This window comes from Suricata suricatta, chromosome 9 (assembly GCF_006229205.1).
Source record: "Suricata suricatta isolate VVHF042 chromosome 9, meerkat_22Aug2017_6uvM2_HiC, whole genome shotgun sequence".
Lineage (NCBI taxonomy): Eukaryota > Metazoa > Chordata > Mammalia > Carnivora > Herpestidae > Suricata > Suricata suricatta.
The window spans coordinates 51730138-51755321 of record NC_043708.1 but is presented as its reverse complement, the minus strand read 5'-3'; the positions used below and the strand labels follow the sequence as shown (position 1 = coordinate 51755321).

Here is a 25184-nt window from a genome sequence, read left to right as displayed (position 1 = left end):
TGACACAATGTTCTCAAAACATCTTGGATTAAAAGCACTCTATTGCAGGTTCAGACTGCAGTGCCTTATCCTATCAAATCTTATTTAATGAGAGGTATTAAGGTTTTTTTTTCCACTATTCTATTAAGTGTTTATGGTAAAAAAAAAAGGCGTACTGTATATAGGGCAGGATCTGTTGTTTTAAATATTATTTTTGTCATTATTACCTCACTAGAAACTATAAATGTAATAATTAGAAGAATGAGTAGAAGGGTATTGTTTTTTTCTGTGCATGCTTTTGCAATTCTTCACTTTACTTTATGACAAGATGCCAAACAAGGTAGATGATTGACAGAGAGATAGATATCCAGGTTAATTAAAAAATGCAAGTTCCAGAATACATCAGTGAGTTATTATATATTCAGAAAAATTTCCTAAAATATTATTAAATGAGAACCAATGCTCATACTAATTATTCACATTCAAAAATATTTCAAGATCTTCTGAATCTTCAAATTTTAAATTACATATTATTCTGATGTCTTCTGTTTGCCATTCTAGATCTTTTTTTCAATCTTTTTTCCACCCTACATTGCACCCCAGGAGTCTGGTCCAAATGGATTGCAACAATGGATAACCTTGCATTTTTACTTTGGTTGGATTCGGCAAATAGACTACACTTGTCAGGAGATCTGAAGGAGGCAAAAGAGGGAGGTTTCCTCCACCTGTTTCACTGAAGAGCTAGTTCAAGCTGTTAGTCTCTCTACCAAAGGTCACAGTTGCTGTAAGACCCTTTGTGCGTAACGTTCCTCTCTCCATCTCCTCTCTTCACTAAATCACCTTTTCCTTTCTCCTTTCAGACTATGGATAGTAATGTTCTAGTTAGGGACACTGTATAATTTTTTATGATTTCTCTTACACTCTACCCAAACTTTTATGATTAGTCCTCTTACTAAATTCTCAAATTATTCAAACTGAGTATTTCTCTGTGAGGAAATGATACATATATCACATAAACTTACAGATTTGGAAATGTTATTATATGTTAAACTTTGAAATTATAAATGGCGTATGGCTTAAATTATAAGTCCCAGATAATAAAAAATATACAGTTGCCAAAATACTCCTTTCTCTAAATATTGTAGATAAATGGTACTTTTTGCTTCAGATTATATCCAAGTTTAGCTAGAGGAATAAAGTTGCTGAGAAAACAGCTTATGCTAGTTCTTTTTAATCCATCCTTGTGGGAAAACCAAGTTAAGTATGGGTTATATTACCAAACTCTTAATAAGTAGACTACATTATAGGAGTCAAAGGGAGGGGGTTCTAATAACAACAGTTATCTTCCTTCTTCCCTTCCCTACTCCTGCTACAATGATCCAGGAATTCTTTTTTGGGATGAATATAACCTAGCAATGAAGATGAGAGTGGTAAGTCTTCTGAGGTCACAGAAGAGTTGCTACTGGGTCCCACATTAGTGTTCATTGCAAAAGGTGAGTTATGTAAAAAAGGGTAGGATGAACACAAAGTGGCACCTTCCTGAGACCAGTGCTAAACTTTTTACAAGGTAATTTCTTCACCAGAAGTGGGTTCTATTCCTTGGTCCAACCCAAAACTTACAATAGAATAGAAATTTAATAGGAGTTAAATTCTTTAATTAAAAAGAATTAAAAATACATTTTTTATATAGTGTAAAAAGCTTTTTTCTAACACAAAAGACAAAACCATTTTTGTAGACAGTAGTTACTGGTCAACATAGGTCTTAATATTCCTTTATTAATCTAAGGATTTACAACTCCTCTACAGATTTAACATTTGTTCTCTTTAGCTCTTCTCCTGAAACAATTAAGTACAAATGAGAACTTAACAAAATCTCATATGTAGATATAAAACCCAACATATATAAAATTACATATCAAAATAAAATATAATAAAATAGTAAATCACCCCTCCAAAGCATGTCCAAATCTAAAATACCACCTCTCTAGATTTAAGAATATGTTAGTCAAATTCTATTAATAAAAATGTTCATACCTGTGTGGGTAATTTATTGGGCTCCTCCTAACTTTCATTTCTTCTTAGACAAATGATATATGAGCCTGCTTATAGAATTAATTGCTCACATATAGCAACATGAATAAACCTTTTGAATGAAAATTTCTATTTAGTCCATCATTACTTTTTAAAACTTATTTAATGTTATATAATTCAAATACAACATCATTTTGACAGAAATATGAAAAAGTACCCAGAAGTTCTGCTTTGAAATATTCTAATTATATAGAGTCAGAAATGCTCAAGCAGAAAAGAAACTATTAAAAATGCAAATTCAACATTTTGAAAGGCTATTAAAACTTCTTTATTAGAAAAAGAAGAGTAAAATTTTTAAACATGCCAAGAAAAAAAAATGCTTAGAAATATCCTCCAGGGACAAATTATAAACTTGCTGAAAAAGAATATTTAAAAGGATATGTCTCCCTTCTATCCATTCTGACTTCATATCATGGATGACTATAGATAGTTTCCATAAATATACCCACCAGAAGATTCTATAAAAAGAGTGTGAGTTATATATACATGTGAAATATCTGCTACCCTGCCCAGACTGAACCTGCCTCCCTTTGTGACCTACAAAAGTCTTTGCCTGAAGAGAAGGTAAAAAAAAAAAAAAAAAAGCCCAGCTGGGCCCAGAGTTTTTGCAATAGGATGGTGGGATTTGAGGTGTGACTGTTTTCACCCAAACCATGTCTGACCCTCTAAACTGAAGGATTCTCTATTTTGCCCATAGGAACAAAACTTTCCAAATAACTTCTAGAACTTGCTAACTTCAAATAGCTCCATGGTGTCAAGCAGGTTTTAAAAATCTTCACATATACTGTCCCCAAAAGTGTATGACCTAATAAACACATGGCAGAAGTAGCATTAGAGCAGTGGAGAAAAAAAATATATCTCTGTGAAATAAAGACGTTTGAAATAATGTTTTAAGACTTGGATTGACTGTGTAAAGAAGTAAGTTCTAACTCATCTGAACAACATAACTCCTTGTGTTGGACATGCTCAGCTTTTGCTGAAAGGTCAAAGCTCTCTGTGGACAACAGAGGCTGCTGAACACACAAATGGAGCATAGCACATGGCTCTGGGGATTCATTCTAAAAGTATGACTTGTCAGCTCTAGCATTACAAGGCATTAAAACCCACGCATTGTTCTCTGATGATAACATTGTTCCTGACTACTTGGCACCAGGAATCGCAATGGAAACCACTGAGAGAGGGGGGAACGGGGCAGAATGAGGAAGTAGAATCCCTACTCTCCTGAATTTCAGCATGACATTATGCTATATGTCATTGAGTGCATGGCTAGATCTCTGTAAGCATGAAGCCCACAGGGTTGAAGAGAAAAATATGATGTTGCATTTCAAAAAACTGGAAAGCATTCTCATCTCAGCTCCAAGTATAAGTTTTCTGCTTCAATCAGACAAATAAGCAGCTATACCACTAGTCTTCTGTTTTGTATTCTCTTGTTTTAAAAGAGCTATGTAAAACCATCCTTTTTCAATGGCAGCTTTAGAATGACTGTCAAATCAATTAACAAAGATGAAACCAAAACAGGCTAACCTGTGACAGAGATTTCACATAGGCATGAATTGAAATCATGTATATCATTACAAACTGAATACTGATGTTGCATAAAATGAAAGAAATTTCTAAAATTGGAATTAGATTCAGATTGTTTAAATCACATACCTGTATGGGTTAATTTATGTAATTGTAAACACAAGTGCCTTTATCCTAACTCCTCTCCTGAAAGTTTAATAAGACTCAAAGCCATTACATAATAAGGCAATCTAACATGAAACTATCTTTCAGAGAAGAAAACATTAATTTATGTTGGTATTCTAAATGTTGTAATTGGATCCCACCAAAGGTAATGAATACTCTAGACAATGTGAATGGTTAAACCTGCTGTCAGTAATACTGCATAATAATGATTGGATCACTGCACCTATGTCACAATTTCTTGTAACTCCCCCTTCCCAAGCCCCATAAAAACCCTGCTCAGCCCTTGTTCGGGGCTTACAACATGGATCCACTGCACTGGTGAAGTTGTGAGCCCAAGCCCGAGCCCATGATAAAGCCCTTTGCTTTTGCATGCATGACTTGGTCTCCCTGGTGGTCTCTGGTTTTGGGGGACGATATTGTGATCTGGGCATAACATATCCAGTAAAGGGTTAGTAGCCATAATACATGAATACCTTATAGAATTTAACACCAAGAAAACCCCCCAAATAATCCAATTACAAATTGGGCAGGGGACATGAACAGACATTTCTCCAAAGAAAACATCCAGATTGCCAGCAGACATATGAAGAGATCTTGACCTCACTCACCAGTGAAATGCAAATCACAACCATCATGAGATATCACTTCACATTTGTCAGAATGGCTAAAATCAAAAACACAAGAAACAACAAGTGTTGACAATGGTGTGCAGGAAAAGGAACCCTTCTGCACTGTTGGTGGGTATGCAAACTGGTGCAGTCACTGTGGAAGACAGCATGGAGTTTCCTGAAAAATTAAAACTACAACTACCCTATGATCCAGTAATCACACTACTGGATATTTACCCAAAGAATACAAAAACACTAACTTGAAAGATACATGGACCCCTATGTTTAATATAGCACTATTTACAATAGCCAAATTATGAAAGCACCCAAATTTCCATTAGAACATGAATTGATAAATAATGCATGTACACAAATATATACATATAATGGAATATTATTCAGCCATAAAAAGAATGGAATTTTGACATTTACAACCACATGGACAGATCTAGAGCATATAATGTTAAGTGAAGCAAGCCAGTTAGAGAAAGATAAATACTATACGATTTCACTCATATGTGGAATTTAAGACACAAAATGCAAAGAAAAAAGAGATAAACCAAAAAGAAGCAGACTCTTAACTATATAGAACAGGTGGTTACCAGAAGGGAGGTAGGTGGGGGGATGTGTGAAACAGGTGAAGGGAATCAAGAGTATGGTTAGTCTGAGGAGCACTGAGTAATGCGTAGAATTGCTGAATCAGTGTATTGTACACCTGAAAGTAACATAATACTGTATATCACCCACACTGAAGTTTAAATAAATAAATAAGAAACAAAAAGCTTATAAATGAGATTTTGGTGGATTTTCTTTTTTTCAGAAGAGACCGTGATAGTGGAGAAAAGGGAGAAACATGTAGGCCCTAAATATCTTTTAAAAGGAAAAAACAGGTGACATAAGATGAAAGGAGAAGGATGCTGTAAAAATAAACTTTATTTCACAGTTTTTCAAGTTTTAATCTCACCATAGAAGATTATCCAAAAATATACTAAGGCTTCTGATAATCTGTTTTTGTGCATATCATTAAAAATATTAAACAAGAATATGTTTCTAACATACCAAACTAAAAAATAATAGATAGCAGAAAAGAGATAATTGCCAGACTACTTTATGTTTTTGTCAGAGAACAATTTCCCAGATTAAGCAGACATCCTCAACAATATTGAGTTGCATAATTAACAATACTGCCAATTTTTTTGAATGGACATGAAATAAAAGTTGGACTATTCAACCAGGTAAATATCAGCAATATCAAAACACCTGGTGGAACTTTAAATATTGCCAACATACTTGATGACTGACAAAAAGAAAATTTCAGAGGATATGGGGCTCTCTCATGTGAAATAATTCAGATGAAGTTTGAAGAGGGAGAAAAGACAAGATGGGCCTCAGTAAAAGTCACTAGGTAACCAATGCTCTCCTCTTCCAACAAAGAACAGATTCATTCATAATTTAGTCACCATTTGCTTAAATTCCCCCAGTTTGCTTATGTTATTTTTTAAATTTTTTTCTGTTTTTTATTTATTTTTGAGAGACAGAGAGAGACAGAAAAAGCAGGGGAGGGTCAGAGAGAGAGGGAGACACAGAATCTGAAGCAGGCTCCAGGCTCTGAGCTAGCTGTCAGCACAGAGCCTGATGCAGGGCTCAAACCCACAAACCGTGAGATCATGACCTGAGCTGAAGTCGGACGCTGAACCGACTGAGCCACCCAGGCACCCTGCTTATATTATTTTTTAATCATCTAAATAAATGTCTGTAGAACTTTGTAGGGCATTAAAAAATAATATCTATTATAGGCCTACCATGTGTCAGGCACTTCATATGCATTATTTATTTAATATTAAGTGTGGCAGGCAGAATAATTACCTCCCAAAGATGTTCATATCCTAATATCCAGAACCTGTGAACCTATTAGAGCACATGGCAAAAGCAAATTAAAGTTACAGATGGAATTAAAGTTGTTCATCAATTGACCTTGAGTTGGGGAGAGTATCCTAGAGTATCCAGGTGGTCCAAATGTAATTATGAGGGTCCTTCTAAGTGAAAAGGGAAGGTGCAAAGAGGGAGAGATTTGAAGATGCTATGATGCTGCCTTTGAAGGTAGAAGAAAGAGCTAGAAGCCAAGGAATGTAGGTAGTCTCTAGAAGCTAGAAAAGGCAAGGAAATGGATTCTCCCCTTGAGCATCTAGAAGCAACACAGCCCTGCTGACAACTTTATTATAGCTTACCAAGATCCACTTCAGACTTCTGACCTCCAGAACGATGGGAGAATAAATTCGTGTTGTTTTAAGCTGCTGGTTTGTGGTAATTTGTTAGAGCAGCAATAAAAAAACTAATACATTGAGTGTTCCATTATTTTAACCCTCATAAAATTCTATGAACTAATTACTAGTATTGTACTTAATTGATTAAGGAAATGAATCTTAGATAGTTTAGTTAACTTGTCCAAATTTTACCTAGCTAACAAGTGCCTGAACCAAAATTCAAAACAATTCTAATTCCCAAATTTACCCACTTAATTCTACACTATGATTCTTCTTTCATGGGTTGATATAACCATGAACTCAACAATTCAAATCCACACCATATATTTATTCTGAAAGAAAAGTCAATCTCTAGGGTCCTGCTACGGTATCAACACATGAAGCAGCTGGTATGGGCTGTCTCCCTTATAACTCAGAATGAATGAGAAGGTGTAAAACAGTAGGACAGTAACTAAAAGCAGGAGCAAGACTAGGAGTTTTACACCTGTGGTTGTGAGCAATGAAGTAGGGAAGCATTCTGACAGCTGCTGATGACAAGCAGATTGGCTGCTACAGACATCAGAGTCCATGAATGACAACAGAGTTTTCACTAATGGTTCCTACCAGTACAGCCCATTTTTCAGTGTTGACAGACTCAAACATTCCCATTTCCAGTGACTCATTGAGCAGAAACAAGCTGACATTTGGACTGCCCCATAGAGATCTCTCTACTAAAGAACATTAAAGTACACTACACTTTTACTATTAATCATTTAAAAGATATTTTTCTCCTGATTTTTATTGGTTCTCATGGAAATGTCCATTGATTAATACCTCACACTCAACATGAATCCACTCAGATGTCCCCACTCCAAGTCTCAAGTTTTAATTTCTTCCCAATCAATTCTCTTTCTTCTAGGAGATTTGCCAAGATTGCACTTATGTTTTAATTCTGAAATCTGTACAGTTAAATTTTATGCTGTCAGTAGCTTTAAGAAACAAAATATTCTTTTAAGAAGATATCTGATTCTCTAATAATGACTGTGGCTGAGAGTTCAAAGATCTGAGTTTGAATTTCTTCTTTGAGTACTCCTGTGCAATCAAAGTAAGCCACCTCAGGGCACCTGGGTGGCTCAGCCGGTTAAGCATCCAACTTTGGCTCAGGTCATGATCTCTCGGTCTGGCAGTTCGAGCCCCGCATCAGGCTCCGTGCTGACAGCTCAGAGCCTGGAGCCTGCTTCACATTCTATGTCTCCCTCTCTCTGTGCTCCTCCCCTGCTTCCCTGCTTTCTCTCTCTCTCTCTCTCTCTCTCTCTCTCTCTCTCTCTCTCTCTCTCTCTCTCTCTCTCTCTCTCCCCCTCTCTCCCTCTCTCCCTCTCTCCCTCTTTCAAAATAATGAATAAACTTAAAAAAAAGTAAGCCACCTCATGCCACAATACTTGTAGTCACAATACTGCCATTTCAGTAAATAACTACTAATGTGCTTGATTATTAGGTACTTTAAGACAATCAACAACAGAAGAAAACTGTATTAATCCTGTTAAGACTCTATACCATGAGTTACTAACCTCCTATTACACATTTGTACAGAACACAGCACTGCATTTAGGCTCAAGTAGAACCAAGCCGATCATCAAATCTCTTGTTTGAGATTCTTTTTTCCTGAGACTACTCTTAGTGTCAATGCTATATTGATCAGGAGACAGAAGGTAGCAACTATACGAGTTATTGGAATGAGCAGAATCTAATATAAAGAAATATTAACCCTGTATGGGAAAATTAAAAAGACAAAAAGGGAACACCTAGGAATCCTGGAAATAGTCATTACAAAAAGTGGTTACCACTCTCCAACTGCTATGCGGCAAAGGGAAGATGCCTTTTCTGGACCCAAGGACCTGAAACTGAAGATTTCTGAGGAGGGGTTCTGGCATCTCTGAGTGGTGATGATGGGCTGGTTCTGTAGGCATTAGAAACACTGCAATCTTGATCCACTACAGCTACAGGAAGAAACTGCTGCTGCTGAAGTCAAGAAGAATCGCTGGGAAGATGCTGACAAGAGCAGGTAGCAGATCTGCAGACAGGGAGGAGTGAGTACTTCACTTCCCTCTCCAGCCTTGCAGCTGCCCTGTAAGCACCCCTGCTGGCAGCCCCTAAGAGAGCCAGCTAGCCTGCAGAGTAGGAAGGTTGTTTGCATTGTCCTACTTCCAGCAGAGAGGCAGTCACTAAATAACCAACACATGATGTGATGTTCATCAATTTGTTTATCAAATATTTTTTAAATACCTACTACATTCCATATGCATGGAAGCACCGAACAAAAGAACAATGTCTCTGCTTTAAGAAGCTGACATTTTGGCAGGGAGGAAACAGATAATAAACAAACAAATATTTAGTATTTTAGGTGGTCTTAAGTTCTTTGAAGAAAAATAAGTCAGGGTAAGAGGATGGAGAGAAACGGGGCCAGAAGCTCTATAGAGCTCTCGTGCATGAAAGGTATCCCTAAGGGAGAGGAAATGGGTGGAAAGCAGAATAAACCAACTCCCCTAGAGTGTATGTTGAGGAATTTCAAAAACGGATGTTCAGGAGATTATGGTGTGAAATTAACTCCTGAAAAGCTCTGGACATTCTGTGAAATAGTGTTCTGGATAAGCTGACCCTCCGAGGGCTCACTTGATAAGGAACTAGTTGGCAGAGTGTTCAAGGTCATTGTGGGGGATCCAGGCCACCCTGACCAATTTCCTTACGTTGACTGCTGGCAAGACTTGGTCCTATCCCAGTCGCCTTGACTAAAAGTCTGTATTGACGAGAACTGTAAAGTTATGATGGCTCATGTCACAGCTTCCTCCAAATGCCAGCCAAAAACTGAAAAACTCATACCGTGAGGATACCCTGCCGGGATCCCACTGACACATGCCACACTGAAACCCCTCACTGCCACCTGCACCTCCAGCTGCCCCGGCTGCTGAAACCCCACCAGAGTGTGCCCCAGTCCTGAGGCCTCACCACTTCTAGCACCGTCAGCCCCTCCATATGTGACTGGCTCACCCAGTCCTAACCCCATACACCCTCCTGGAAGGGACTAGAAGATCAGGCCAGGGAAGACAGTCCCACCCTGTAATAACACAGGGGAGCGCTACAGGAGCCACTGAGGGAAACTAGGGGACCCGCTTACTATGACCAGGAAGTCCAGATCCAAGGAGGCCAGTGTGTTTTGTGTACCAGCCCTTTGCCACTAAGGATCCTCTAAATTTGAAGTAGCGTACTCTCCCTTCTAAACAAAGAAACCCCAGGCTATGATTGAACTAATGTAGTCCATAATTCAAACCCTGCCTGAATTACCCAGGCAGCCCTAAAATGGTTAGAGGAGAATGCCCCAACTGGGACACTAGACACCCAGGCGTATGCTAGGGCTTAATCCCCTGGGGAGGACCCCAAATGGGACCCAGATGAGTTAAGTGTAGATGGAGGGCTCTCCAGGAATTAATGGAATCAAGAATCCCTTCTAAATGGCATGAAGGTGGGGGGAAGGCTATAAATATGAGTAAAACATCAGAACTGCTTCCAGAGACCCAAGGAGAGCCTGAGCCGGTTCTATAAGAAACCATGTGAGGCATTTCATCTCTACACCCCTTTTGATCCAGAGGCACCTCTTAACCAGCAGATGGTCAATGCAGCTTTCATAGTTCAGGCCCAAGGGGATATCCGGTACAAGCTGCAAAAGCTAGAGGGCTTTGCTGGCATGAATGCCACTCAGTTGCTGTAAGTAGCAACTAAGGTGTTTGTCAACTGTGACCAGGCAGTGCGAACGGAAGAACCCTGGATGATGCAGGAAAAGGCAGACTTGTTAGCAGCTGCCTTAGTGGAGCTGTCAGAACGCTCCTGGGAAGGTGCCCTGAAGGGACAGGACCTGAGCCAAACAGGAAAACCTTGGGGAGAATCATCTGACCCAGGTCTAAAGTTAGGACAGAACCAGTGTTCTCACTGTCATCAGAAGGGCCATTGGAAAAAATGAGTGCCCCCTGTGGCCGGATAATTCTCAGCAGGGCTGTAAGCAGAAAGAAGCCATGCAGGCTGTGTTTTAGCTTATGGGCAAGTAATAAATTGTATCATGTATCTTGAATGTATCATAGATAAGCTGCTATATAATGAATGCCACTTCAGATAGCTGTGAAATTAGGTGATTAACTAGTTGTTACTTAACCTTCTAATTTCTGTATAAGTCTAAGTACATGAAATAGAAGTTGGGGTTTTGATTTTTTACTTTGCTTTTCTGTCTGGAGTGTAATTGTAACTACTGTAGTGTAAAGGATAGAAAATAATTGCATATGTTAAAAAAATAAATAAACAGAAAAAAAATTAAAACTTAAAAAAAAAGATAAAAAGAAAAAGAAAAAGAAAGAAGCCATGTGGTCCAGGCAGGCACCAACTAGCATCACAGCCTCCTGGGGCTCTTGAAGATGATTTTGTGGGGCCAGCTTCCATGGAGGCCTAGGAGGAGGATTAGTACAGACCGGGTTCAGTTTTGTTAGGCCCCCAAGAGCCCATGGTCCAAATGAATGTGGGGGGAGGGTACCCAACAACTTCATGGTAGACACTGGGGCAGGACACTTGGTGGTGAGTCAACCTGTGGGCCCCCTTTCACAGAGACAAACCAGCATTGTGGAGCCCAATGGCAATCAGACATGCAGTCCCTTCCTGCCACCTCAGCGATGCAATTTAGGTGGCCATAAAGTCATCCAAGAATTTCTGTACCTCTCCAACTGTCCCATGGCATTAATGGGCAAGGACCTATTGGGAAAGCTGCAGGCCCAGATAACTTTCAACTCCCCTAGGCAATCTTCTCTGACCCTACAAACACTGGAAGCAAAGATTATGACTCTCACAATTCCCCAAGGGGAAGAAGGTACCTCTATAGTTTCACGGAGGAGCCACAACAGGGACCTGAGCTTCCCTTCAGAGTTCTGGGGATGTGGGCTGAGGACAACCCACCAGGACTGGCCTGGAACATACGTCTAGTAATTGTAGAACTAAAGCCAGGGGCAGAGCCCATTTGTGAAAAAACAATATTTAATCCCTTGTAAGGCACAGGTGGGTATACAGAAGCACCTGGAAAGACTTCTAAATACAGGATCCTCTGACCCTATTGGTCATCTTGGAACATGCCTCTCCTTCAAGTCCAGAAGCCAGGCACCAATGACTGTCAGTCCAAGACCTGCATGAAGTAAACCAGGCCACCATCATTCTTCATTAAGTTGTCCTGGACCTTTATGCTCTTTTGGGTCTTCTCACCACTGAAGCTGCTTCTTCACAAGCCTAGACCTCAAGGTGCCTTCTTCTGCATCTACCTGGCCCCCTAGAGTCAACTGATCTTCATCTTCCAATGGGAGAATCCTGAAAACAGTGACAAGGGCCAGTTGTCTTGGACCAGATTGCCTCAGGGGTTCAAAAACTCCCCAAACATTTTTGCCACTGCATTGGCCTCAGACCCAATAGCTTTCCCAGTGGATCAACATGGCTGTGTCTTGCTTCAGTAGTAGATGATTTACTTCTGGATGGAAGGTCTCAGGCAGACTGCATGGAACTCAGCAGCTCCTTACCTTCCTATGGGAAATTAGCTATAAGGTGTCAAGGAAAAAGGCCCACATCTGTCAAAAGTCAAGTACCTTGGCTTTCACCTCTCCCAGGGGCAGTGCCACATCAGCCAGGAGAGGAAAACATGTCCTTTGTTCAATCCCAGTCCCATTGACCTGACATCAGGTTCAGGAGTTTGTCTGGGCTGCAGGTTTCTGTAGAATCTAGATAACTAACTTCTTGGTCTTGGTAAAAACCCCTTTATGAGGCCACAAAGGGAGGAGAGTGGGAACCTCTGTAATGGGAGCAAGTACAGCAAAGGGCCTTTGAAGAGATCAAAAGTCCCTCACTGACATGCCTGGTCTGGGGCTCCCAGCCATGTCCAAGCCCTTCTTCTTGTACATTCATGAACTACTGGCATCGTGGTGGGAGTCAGTCCCAACCCAGATGTTAGGGTCATGGCATCACCTAGTGGCATATGTCTCCAAGCATCTTGACTCCATTGCCCAAGGCTATCCATCCTGCCTACAGGCACTTGCAGCCTTCTTAGTGTCTGAGGTTGACAAGTTAACTATGGGACAAGAATTGACAGTCCAAGTGCCACATTCAGTATTGACATTAATGGAGTACAAAGGACAATACTGGCTAATCAATGCCTAGATGATAAAATATCAAGGAATGCTATGTGAGAACCCGCACATTCACCTAGAAGTAGTGCAGACCCTAAACCCTACAATCCTACTGCCTATTGGGTCAGGTCAATCAGATGATGACTGCATTGAGGTCAAGAATGAGGTATTCTCCAGCCAACCAGACTTAAAGGAACAAGAGCAGTTTTGTGAAGCAGGGAGATGCCTTGCAGCGTGCTCCGTGGTGAGCCTGAATTCTATCACTGAGGCCAAACCCCTGCCAAAGGGGCCTTTGGCACAGAAAGCAGAGCTCATTGTGCTAACCCAAGCATTCCAACTGGCAGCAGGGATACATGTTAATATATACACAGGCTCTAAGTATGCCTTCACCACCTTCCATGTATATGGGGCTTTATATAAAGAGAAGGGTCTAATAAACTCGGGAGGAAAAGACATAAAGTATGGTAAGGATATCCTCGAACTCTTAGACACTGTGTGGGCCCCTAAGAGTGGCAGTCATGCATTGTTGGGGAGATCAAAGGGAAAACACCAGGGCTGCACAGGGAAACTGTAAGGCAGACAAGAGGCAAACTTGCAGCCTCCAGAGAAAGAGCAGAACCAGCAGCTTTAACCACCACTGTTCCCTAATCCACTGGTAGAATGGGACCCTAATAACAACATGAGAGTACTTGTTTTAACACTGAAAATGGAAGCTACCTCCCAAGTGGATGGTGGGAATTTGAAAATGGCTAAGTAGCAATTTCTGAGGCCTTCTAGCTTTTGTCAAGCATTTTCATCAGGAAACCCATATTGGCCGGACAGCTCTCAAGACCATGCTGAGGTGACATTTCTACATCCCTCGACTCTCCAGCATAGCCTGACCAGTATGCAAGCAATATGAAACATGTTCCCATAACAACCCCTGTCAAGAACACAAGGCTGCCCCTAGGGTGCAGAGTGTTAGGGGAGCCCCATTTAAAAATATGATGATGGACTTCATTGAACTTCCCCAGGTCCGAGGCTGCTAATGTCTGTTGGTCTTTGTGTGCATTTTCTCAGGCTGTGTGGAAGCCTTCCCTATTTGCATAGAAAAGGCACATGAAATGACCTGACTTCTAAAAGAAATCATTCCTCAATTTGGGATCCCTATCTGCTGGGAGCGGCACTGGCCTTGCTGGATGACAAGGTCACAGTAAGGAAATGGCAGACGTTGCACGGCTCCTGCCATGAGAGGCGGAAACTGGCATCTCCTTCTCCTACTACTGCTCACGTGAAATTAAGCCTGTTGCTATTGATTAGGCCTCACAATGTTCCAAGTCAGACAGATATTCCCCACACAGATACCTCATGGGAAGAAGCATATTCCCACCTCTATAAAGACGAATTTAAACAAAACACTGTAGATGTTTGTCGAAAGGCTCAAACTTAAAGTATAGATAATAAAAGGGGTTAAAGAACACAAGAATAATATTAACCTTGGGCCAGGACAAAAAGAGCCTAATTTAGGAATAAGAAAACAAACAAGAGCCAGGCATAAGTTACTGCCCATACATATGCTGATTCGGTGCCCATTGTGAGGATGGGTAAGAGTAGTTACAACTTAAACTCATATGCAAAGGCAGGCATATCTAGGGCGTCTATTGCACTTACACCTTCAACATCAAAGAACAAGGTTGACAAAAGGTTTATTTACTAACCATGGCAAATACATTCTTCCTCTTGTGAGCCAAATAGAATGCCTCCTAGCCTTGTTTATGCCTGAATCTTAGCGTTATGGTCATAAAATGTATTTGCTATCTGCTTCTCACTGAAAACATCCTACTATCTTCTTAGCTGTAAGATTTACTACCAGTTTAAACAAATGTGTATGTTGTCTGCTTTTCACTGAGAATATCTTGTTATCCTATTATGTGTAAGTTACCTCATTGTAATTAGAGTAGTTCTGCAAAAATGCCTCTGTAAAACCTGTTTCTGCACCCTTTTCAAAGTGTCTTATCACTGAGAATTATTTGTAAAAATTCCACTTTTTGATATCATGTTAACACTTAAATCTATAAATAAAAGCACAAAACCTGGCAAGATAGAGATGCCAGGCTGGTGATCAAGAAAGAAAGAAACACTGGGCTCTCTCAAGTCTCTCATCTCCAATTCTTTCACGGAAACTGTCTCTCCTTCAGGGGACCCTGGACCAGCTGGAGCAGGACTCTGGCACCTATCACTGTGGGATCAGAAAATGGGCCAGTGTTTGTGGCTGAAGTGGTGTTCCTGGTGGCAAAGGGGTTAAAGATAACCTGGAAGTTACACATGGCTTATTGACCCCAGAATTCCAGGAAGATAGAACAAATAAACCAAACCCTGAGGCTGCAAGTAAGTAAACTATCCCCGGAAACCCACCTACACTGGGCCCAGGTGTTACCAACCATCTTGTTAAGAATCAGATGTAGCCCCACTAAGCAGATGGGGTTCTCCCCTTTTGAAATCTTTTATGGGTGCCCTCCCTCACATTATCAAGGGCATAAGGGGGGATATAAATGAGAAAGGCTATCTAACCTTAAGGCAACAGATGCAGGCCCTTGGCTCTCCCCTAGCCACCTTACACTACTGGGTCAGGGCATGATTACCTGACTCTGATCATAGATGTTCACCCCTGATTTAAAATCAGGAGATGATGTGTGGATGAAAGAATGGAATGTCCAACCCCTAAAACTCCTCTGGAGAGGCCCATTCACCATCATTTTGTCTACCCCTTCTGCAGTAAAGGTAGCCAAGGTGGGTCCCGGGATTCACCACTGCGGAGGGAAGCCAGTATCTCAAAACAGGAAGTGCATTCCTGATCCATCAACACCACGCATGCTGACCATGCAGAAGAAGCAATCTGTGACTCCAGAGGCTCTGGGAGACTGCAGCCCTGCTTTAGTCACTACGGAAGCTGACTAATCTATGCACAGCAGAAGTTGAGGAATGAACAGTCCAGTGAAACAAACAGACTATCCTTTATTTTCTATATGTTTCCCCACTGTGATGCAGTGCACCCCTTGTGTCTCACTGTTATTGTGATTCCTGCTTTACTTTTCACCATAGGACTGGCACAAGCTGCCCTGGCCAGCTGGGAGTGCGGTGAGAGGTTTCTGCTAGTGCTCATCTTCCTTTTGTAAATAGGATGCTTCATTGGTATTTGTTGCTTCTAATATGGACTCCTTCTGTACACACAGATTTCTCATCATGCGACACATGTACTCACACAACCAGGTCAGGCCAGGGGTGGACCTTACTATCCCATACCCACTTCCCAAGCTAGGGAAAGGTCCTAGGGACCTCCATGCATAATAAGATTACCTATTCTATCTGCCAATGGGAGTGTCAACACACTTGCTTCAACCCACAGTACTCCCCAACTGAGGAATACCTAGAGGTCCAGAGTCACCCCAAGACAGGCACCATCGGACTAATTAACAAAACTCAAAGTATCAATCCAAACCGGCCAGTGTCAATATTATTTGATATGTATATATACATATATATATATATATATGTATATACATATATATACATATATATATACACATATATATATACATACATATATATATACACATATATATATATATATACAGCCATAGGTGACACACTGCCATATGATTTGCTATGTGGAGGTCAGACATGGGAACAAAAGTACTGACTCAATGACAAATACATGTGTAAGGGGTCTGGTAACTGCGGTTTCCCGTCCCAGGCACCTGAATCCTCTGTCCTTATTGAGCTATGTCACATGGGCCACCTGGTGGACTAAAGACAAAACAGCACTCCTCCAAAAGAGTGTGGCTGAGTCCAACTGCCAATCGGGAACATGTAACCACATTAATTTTACCACCTGGACCCAGGAGACTCAAAATGGAAAATGGACCACCGGATTGGTATTCTTATCTATGGGCAGGGCAAAGACCCAGGAACTGTGTTGTTTTAAGAGTGATATTGTCACATGAAGGGCCATGAACCACCAGGTCTTTCATTCCTTTTATGAAGAAATGGAGGAGGGTCGTCCTGTCTCTGTCACAATGGAAAATCTGTTTCTATCCCTAGCACACTACAGCCCAGACTCTGAATATCTCTTTTCGTTATGTATGTAAGGGAACCAACAATGGGCATCAACAGCCATGGGAGTCTAGAGAATTAGATCCCCATAAACCTTATAATGGAACAGAATAGCCTAGTCCTACTATTGGGATTTGGTTCCTCAAAACCTCAATTATTGGGAAAAACTGCTTTGCCCAATGGGGAAAAAAGTTCATCACCTCTGTTGGAAGCTTAATGCACCTAGGCCAAAGGTTTTATAACTCAACTGTCTGGGGAAACCCAGTGCTGGAGGTCCCCAGATTACCTTGAGCCAGGTTCCTATCCCTTGTCTAAGTTCTCTCATCTACAAAAGGCCTAGGACAATGTCGATGGAGCCACTGAATGGTGGGCCCCAGGTGGACTATACTGGATATGTGGAAGGACAGCCTATACAGTACTTCCATCAGGCTGGTCAGGGTCATGTGTGCTGGGAACTGTTCGTCCATCTTTCTTCCTGCTTCCATTTTCCAGAGGTGATTTTTTTGGGAGTCCAAGTGAATGGGGATAGGGAGACTCAAAGGAAATGACACGGCCTACAAAATGGCAATTGGATACATGATGAATGGCCTCTTGAGCATATAGTCCATTACTATGTCCCTGCCACCTGGGCAGAGGATGACTCCTGGGGCTCCCGTACTCCCATTTACATGCTAAACCACATAATCAGACTGCAAGCAGTTGTAGAGACTATAACCAATGAAACTGCCAGAGCTCTTAACTTAAGCAGCAGACCAAAATGCACAATGCTATCAATCAAAATGGCTTGGCCTTAGATTACTTGCTTGCTTTGGAGGGAGGAGTTTGTGGTTTAACCTGAGCTACTGCTGCCTACATATAGACGATGAAGGAAAAGCCATAAAGGAGGTCAGAAATTGAATGAGAAATATTGCTCAAGTCCCAGTCCAGATCTGGAAAGACTGAAACCCTGGGGAGTTATTTGGAGACCAGTTTTCAACACTCAAGTTGAAATACCTATAAAACCTTCATAGGTATTATCCTCTTGATTTTGGGAGTTTACTTAATGCTACCTTGCCTAGCTCCCTTGGTTATACAGTCTGTCTCCAGCCTCATTGAGGCAAAGTGGAAAGGAAAATGGCCATGCATGTGATGATGTTAGGAAATACAAACCTCTAAACCAAGATGATGCTCTTTGACTCAGGAAGGGGAATATGGTAGAGCCCCTCGTAAATTATGTGGTGGAGGCCTCCTTAGAACAAAGGAAGGCAACATGGCCCAATAAACTCCTGTACACATATGTGTAGCTCTGATGTGACTCTGTAACTTGGACTGTATCCAGACTAGATGTCACCATACAGGGGAGACAAAGAAGTAGAAATTGCATAATAGGCTACACCCTGCTGTGCTGAGGGCTCAGTTTTTTGGGTATGAACTCACTAAGCCCATGCTGGCACAATGAATAAAGTTGCTTCCTGGACAAAAATAAAAGACCTCAGCATCCCATCTCTGTGTGAGAATCCTGCTACAGTGGTACAAAAGATAAGGAAGAGAAAAAAGCCAGCACGTGAAAGGTCTATGAGGGATGCTGAGTCTTCAAGGGGGAGATAAGTTTAAGTTAGATGAGAAATATGAAAGCCACATTAAGAGAGCAGGCTGAGGGTGCTGCACCACATACAGTAATGGAAGCAGTTTAGGCAAAGAGGACACAGAGGGGGGAAAGTGCTTCACTTTTACCAAAGGTAAAAACAATGTGATTATATTGATAATAGTTTTGTGGTGGCAAGAACACCAAAACACTTTTAATAAACAATAATATATATTTCTATAACACTTTCCAGTTTACAAAATTCATTTACGTCCACTCATTTATTGTTCATAAAGAAACTATGAAACTGGCAGACAGCAGACATTCACAGTGATAGTGAAGACATGAGCAAACCCAGTATTATTTTAGTCCAATAACTCCTAAATATTTCACAATTGATAGGAGAATGAATATTTCTACAGAAAGCTAAACTAAGGCCTTGGAAAAAATATATTATGGACACTTAGATGTTTTTATATAGTTTTTGTGAAACTGTAAATGGGTTCTGAGCGGACGGTGTATCTAACTAAACCACAAATTACCTTTGGTGGAGCAGTACTCTAACTAAACCACAAATTAACTCAGCAGATGGCCCAATCCTGAGACTGCTTCATAGAGATTATCATATTGGAACACAGCCCCTAAAAAAATACAGGAATTCTGTACACCTGTCAACATGCTGAATCCTAAGATGATTCAGGCCAAAATGACCTGTCTACTGCCTTCCTCCTCAGCTGACATTCCTGGCATAACTCGAGACTTCTGGGGATTCTAACAGGTATTTCATATGGACTGCTTAGAATTTATAACATGCTAAAAAGCTGAAATAGCTTTTTAGGATAAATGAATCAGAATTCATTTCCTAGAATGATACAGGTCTTCAAAAACCCTAATCGCCCTTTACTGAGTTCAACAAAAAAGCAGAGTAGAGTAAAGTGACTTGCTCAAGGGCACTAAGTTTCACAGACAAGGAGTGGCAAAGGCAGGGCTAAATATGGATTTTCTGGATACTAATACGACATTCTCTTTTAGCTCTATAATATAGATATTATTGGTGGCTCAGTCAGCTGAGCAGCTGATTCTTGGTTTCAGCTCTGACCATGATCTCACAGTTCATGGGCTAGTGCCCTGCATCAGGCTCTGGGCTGAGAGAGTGGAGCCTGCTTGGGATTCTCTCTCCCTCTCTTTCTGCACCTCCCCTGACCATGTATGCACATGCAATCTCTCTCTCTTAACATAAATTTTATAAAACAGTATTATTGGGAGGACTGTACAGGAAAGGCAAATAATCCAAAATCAAAACTGATAGGAAAAGAAAGTGGTGAAGAGGACATCTTTACTAGAGGCTTCTGACTAACCTTAGAGAAAGGACAAAAGTGTCTCAAGCATGTGTTTATTTATCATGTAAAATGCACGCATATTCTGCATAACCTCAAGTGACATGACTGAAAATAATTTACTTCCACAGCTTCTATTTCACCTATAGTCTCTGCATTCAAACTGATCTGGAAGCACCTTGAAGACAGTGACTATATCCTCCATGTCTTTGTATTCCCTTGACTCAGGTCAAAGCTGGGCCCCCAAGAGTCACTCAGTAACTGCTCTCCATGTAGCTGATTACTATATCTGCCAAAACAGTTACGCTTTGAATATGGAAATTATTTTTAAATTTTTTCTTCCTGGTTTAGCAAAGTAACATTTAGAGCTCTTCCAAAGAAACCTACTGATGTCTTGATTTTCCCACTCAATTTCAACTCAAGTGTGTGTGCTATTTAATTTAGAAAGCATTTGTTTTATTCAGTCATTTTCAGCAAAATTTATAAGTCAAAATTATGATTTAGATTAATATAAAGTAACATGTCAGACATTATAAAGCTTTGTTGCATGAAAGGCTTAAGCAAACAAAGGTTATTCTACATAAAATGCACATAATGCAATTTAGCTGACTTGAAATGCAAGAAAGGGGAAGGAATACATGCAAAGAATTACATACAAATGGAGCACTTCTGGTTTCTATGGTAACCAACATAAAGAATACCTTTTTGGAAAATGGACAAGCAAAATCAGTGAGATATAAATTTATGAGCACAAACCAAAGAATCAGTACAATCCTATGGTGTATAAAAAAAAATCCACAGTTTTCCCTTAATAGGTTTGCAAATTTAAAGAAAAGAAAAGAAAAAGAAAGAAACAAAAGTCCTATTGCTAACCACTATTCAGATGTTTTTTCTTAATTCATTGTTTTGTCTTGTGGATATTTGTTTACTACACAAACATTTATCAATAATTAGAAATGGCTTTTTTGTTGTTCACTGGACCAGTGATTACAATTATAGTAGGGAAGCCAATGAGGCCATGACTCTCGAACAATCCCTTCTCATCAAGGTGTGGTAAACTGGCTCTGGAGACCAGGACACCCAATAGGACGACTTATTTGAAATTAATTAAAATACCAGTATGAGTTTGTTATCAAAATGATATTAAAATATCATTTGCCATTCTCTTATTCAGACAAGAATACAAATCCCCATTTCTATAAAGACTATACTAATATATGTTTTTAGTTTTATACATATGGGAAAAGAGAGTGATGTCAGGAACAAAGGCAGAAAGAAATGTAGATAAAATGAAATTTCCTAATAACCTGCAGCCCACTGACAAATACTTGAGACAGTCAGAGTGGGATATTCCTCCAGGAGCTCCCAAATGTCTTAATGTTAATGCTTTGCTAAGGAAAAAACAACTTTAGTTGGACAATAGCTAGGCCTCCAGGATCTGGTGCGTCTTCCTTAACATATGAAACCCCTTCTGGAAACTTCCCCTTGTATTTACCTCCCCTAACTCCCAAGTATATAATTAGTCACTCCTCACAACCCCTAGCAGCTCTTTCTGCCCACAGGTTTGTGTCCTCATGCTTTAATAAAAACCCCTTTTTGCACTGAAGACATCTCAAGAATTATTTCTTGGCCATCAGCTTCAGACCCCAGCACTTCAAACCACATCAAGAGGACTGTGTGAAATCATTTTCAGGGACAACAGAAAATCCAATGTCCCAGTGCCCTGTTGCTTTTCTGACTAGTGTATGCTTAACCTACTCAGCATAATGAAGATGGTCTAAGATTATACAATTTATAACCATTCAAGCATATATCAGTTTATTCCCAAAGTGAATAATAGCTAAAATAAGACATTTATCTGAAGAAGAATCTTCTTGTAATCACATAAGGGTTACAGTGATGAAGAGAGTTGAACAATGGTTTCAACATTTCATATAAAATTATCATGAATAGGAGAAAATCTCATAGTGGATATTGAAAAATACTTTCATTTAATACTGTAGCATTAATATCACAGAGATGTCTAAAAATCAGGCTGTCAATGCCTTTCAGCGTGTTTAGTTTGTATTTCAACATGCCAGTTCTCTAACTCCATGTGTTATTTCAATGCTTTAAAAAGAAAGGATGGTCTCTAAAAACTGAGCCTCTAAATATCACCCCAGTTTGATGAACTAACACTGTGGCTTGCCTCAGCCTCAGATTGCAAAAAGCTAATCTGACATTATTCACAGGGCCTTGGCTTTCCAAGCAAGTTTTCAAAATTTATCTTCTCATGCCTACTGCTTTGTTTTGAAATATTTCTAGATTTGAAATTCTTAGTTTTACAAAAGCAGCATTGGTGGAAAATTGTCAATGATGCCCTGATAGTCTAGCATGACCTATGTTTAAAACAATTTAATACTCTTGAAATTGCTTTTCATGAGGTATTTTCCTGGATTTTTTAGACTTTTTCTGGTGTCCAGAATATTTATAAAATGTTGTTATGATTAAATTTTATACTACTGAAAAGTATGGATACTAATAAAAACAATAATCATTAATGCATGTAAGATGTGAAATTTTACCTTTTTCTTCAACAAATATAAAGTATACCAAAAAGAAAATTTTCTTGAATTACATGATCATCAAAAATTTTAATGTTTCAAAATAACATTACTTGCTTTGTTGTATTATGGAAGAGCACTGATGTTTCTGGGAGGCACCAGAAACCCTATCCATGTTAAGCAGTTATAAAGCCCACCTGTCCGTCTCCTATACAACACTGACTTCCAGACAAAGAAGACTCACTTCATCTCTGAAGCCTGCCACCCAGACAAACTAATAGATTCAAATGAAGTCCCAGCCACCCATAAAGATAATTTGCCTAAAGCTGAGTATCATGAAATGTTTAAAGTGCTTTTGCAATATTCACTGTGTTTGAGCAATGTTTTCAAAGTACATAAAAAGAATATTTTTGCTGTGCTTTTTTTTCTTCTTAAACATGTAGGAAGGACACAGAGCTGAAAAGTAATGAATAGCTCAGTGGAACAAACTTCCTCAATTTACGGACACCATTACTTTTCATCTTGTCCTTCTAGGTGGGCATGGATAGTATCAAAAGACTTTGTGGAGATTAACTTTGGCTTGAAAATTGTGACCACTTTTGCACTAAATAACCTATAAGTTTTCCTAAAGAGTTATTAATATAGTTCTTTTCTTCTTTGTTAATCAACATATCCCTGTGCATTGGGGTTAAGTGGAGACTTTAAAGATGACTTTTGGGTCTGCTACACTCACATATTAACACTTTTTGATGCTCTTCATTCTTCTCTTCAGATCCATATTTCCATCTGGTATCATTGTCCTTCTACCTGAAGGGTTTCCTTTGACATTTCATATAATGCTTATGTGTTCATGATGAATTCTTTTCACTTATGCTGCAGTCTGGAGAATTCTCTAGTCAGTATACAGAGACTACTATAGAGTTCACCTTGTTTGTTTCCCTTCTCTCAGGAATTATTGTCCTGTGTTGCCTACTGTTTGATGTTTGAACACATTGAGAATGTGTTACATTTGTTTTTGTTGTTGTTGTTGTTATATTGAGAGGGTAAATCTGATCTCTGGCAAAAGCAGAAGCCTTACTCCTTTATAAATGAAAAACTTAATCAACTTGCGATGAAATCTGTCATGGAATATGTTAATTATTTCCTTTTTTGTGTTTAGTGCCTTCTATGCTTTATCAAAGATGTTATAAAAATGAAACATGATGTTAAAAAAGAATTTTGGCTGAGTCAATAAGAGACCATAGATAACACATCCCAAAGGAGGTGATAGAACATATGCATGACTTATAAAATTTCACAGCCCTCAAACTCCTTTCTCATATTTAGGGTATAAAAGGATTTGGAGCTTAAGGATAGGGAAGAAAATATTTCTTTAAAGAGACCTGGAACTGTGTTGTGAATTTCACTTACTGCAAGGAGAAAATGTACTTTCATCTCAGGCAAAGGGATTCCAGTGAGATGATTCAGAGGACTAAATATGTGTCTTCTGTAATTGGAGGACCTAGTGGTCTGATGTCTACTCTCATCTGTGCAATCTAAAGTGTGGTTTCCTTGGCTAGCTGTTTCCAATGGCAGAACAAGGAAGTAAATCCTGACTTACTTATGACTTGCACTTCAAGAACAAGGCAAAAAGAACTGGTCTTCAGTCTTAGGTCTTGTCCACAAAACTACCTGGAGGGCAAAATAGACTACAGCAGAGAGAAACTAAAAACACTTCTAGATTACTTGGGGCTGAACAAGAAGTAAAGGACCAGGTGACAATTAAGTGTTTATTCTCTCTAATTTTTTAATTTTTTTTGTTTATCTTTTTAGTTTGAGAGAGAGAGAGAAATAGAGCAGGGTAGGGACAGAGAGAGTGAAGAGAGAAAGGGAGAGAGAGAATCCCAAGCAGGCTCTCCAGCATCATCACAGAGCCCAATGCAGGGATCAAACTCACAAACTGTGAGATCATGACCTGAGCCAAAATCAAGAGTCAGAGGCTTAACTGACTGACCCACTCAGACACCCTAAGTGTTTGTTTTCTTTAAGGAAATTTGTCCTAGTGAAATTTCCCTAGCACCCACAAGAAATAGACTCACTTTTGAACATCTGTTGATCCTGAAAGAAAACCAGACCAGGATGGCAAGGCCAATCAAAAAAGAATCCGTCTACTCTTCTCCTACTTCCACCCTCCCTCAAGGGCCACAAATAGCATTAGTAAAATGAGGAAGGAGTAGAAATGGTAATTAGAGAAACCTCAACCTTAAAGCAAGTTTCAATATTTGATTATTATGAAGAAGAAAAAAGTTTGATTGTTAACCTTTGGCAATTAGTGAGTGTTCAAACTTTTGTATGTCACCTAAGAGAGACCAGAAAAGTCAAAAGATCTGTCCTAGGAGCAGGAGCAGGGGAAGAATTAACTCCATAGTTTAGACAGTCAAGACAAGAAGAGTCAAAACTAAGGTACCTTGATGATTCACCTCCACGATTATTCTTGTTCAACACAAAGATTATACGAGAACCTATGAAAGAGAAACAGAACTACTAGTGAAGAAGTGAGCCTTAGATATATGAAGCTAAGTCAAAATTCTACTATATAGAAACATAACAAAATGATTAAAAAATATAAATGTTTATTTACAAGCTTATATAAATGTGTAGAATAACTAGTATTCCTTAAAGGATAATTGAAATAAAAATAAAATAAAAGCTTATTGTGAATTTATTTTAAAGCCCTTCACTGTATCCTTTCACGTTCTTGCTTAATTTTAGCAACTCTTTTCTTTTCAATGTAAACATTTTGACTTCAGCAACATTTTATAATCTACCCAACATACAAAATCACATTGCAATGCCTGA

The 25184-nt window shown here is 39.6% G+C and overlaps 1 long non-coding RNA gene across 1 annotated transcript in view; it reads left to right on the top strand.

Moving 5' to 3' along the window:
• Positions 1-15940, top strand: part of LOC115301624 — a 29914-nt gene extending 13974 nt beyond the window's left edge. The window contains exons 3-4 of the long non-coding RNA XR_003913196.1: positions 14988-15177; positions 15566-15940. This is a non-coding gene — a long non-coding RNA (uncharacterized LOC115301624). The remainder of the gene's footprint in view (positions 1-14987; positions 15178-15565) is intronic.
• Positions 15941-25184: the final 9244 nt, after the last annotated feature.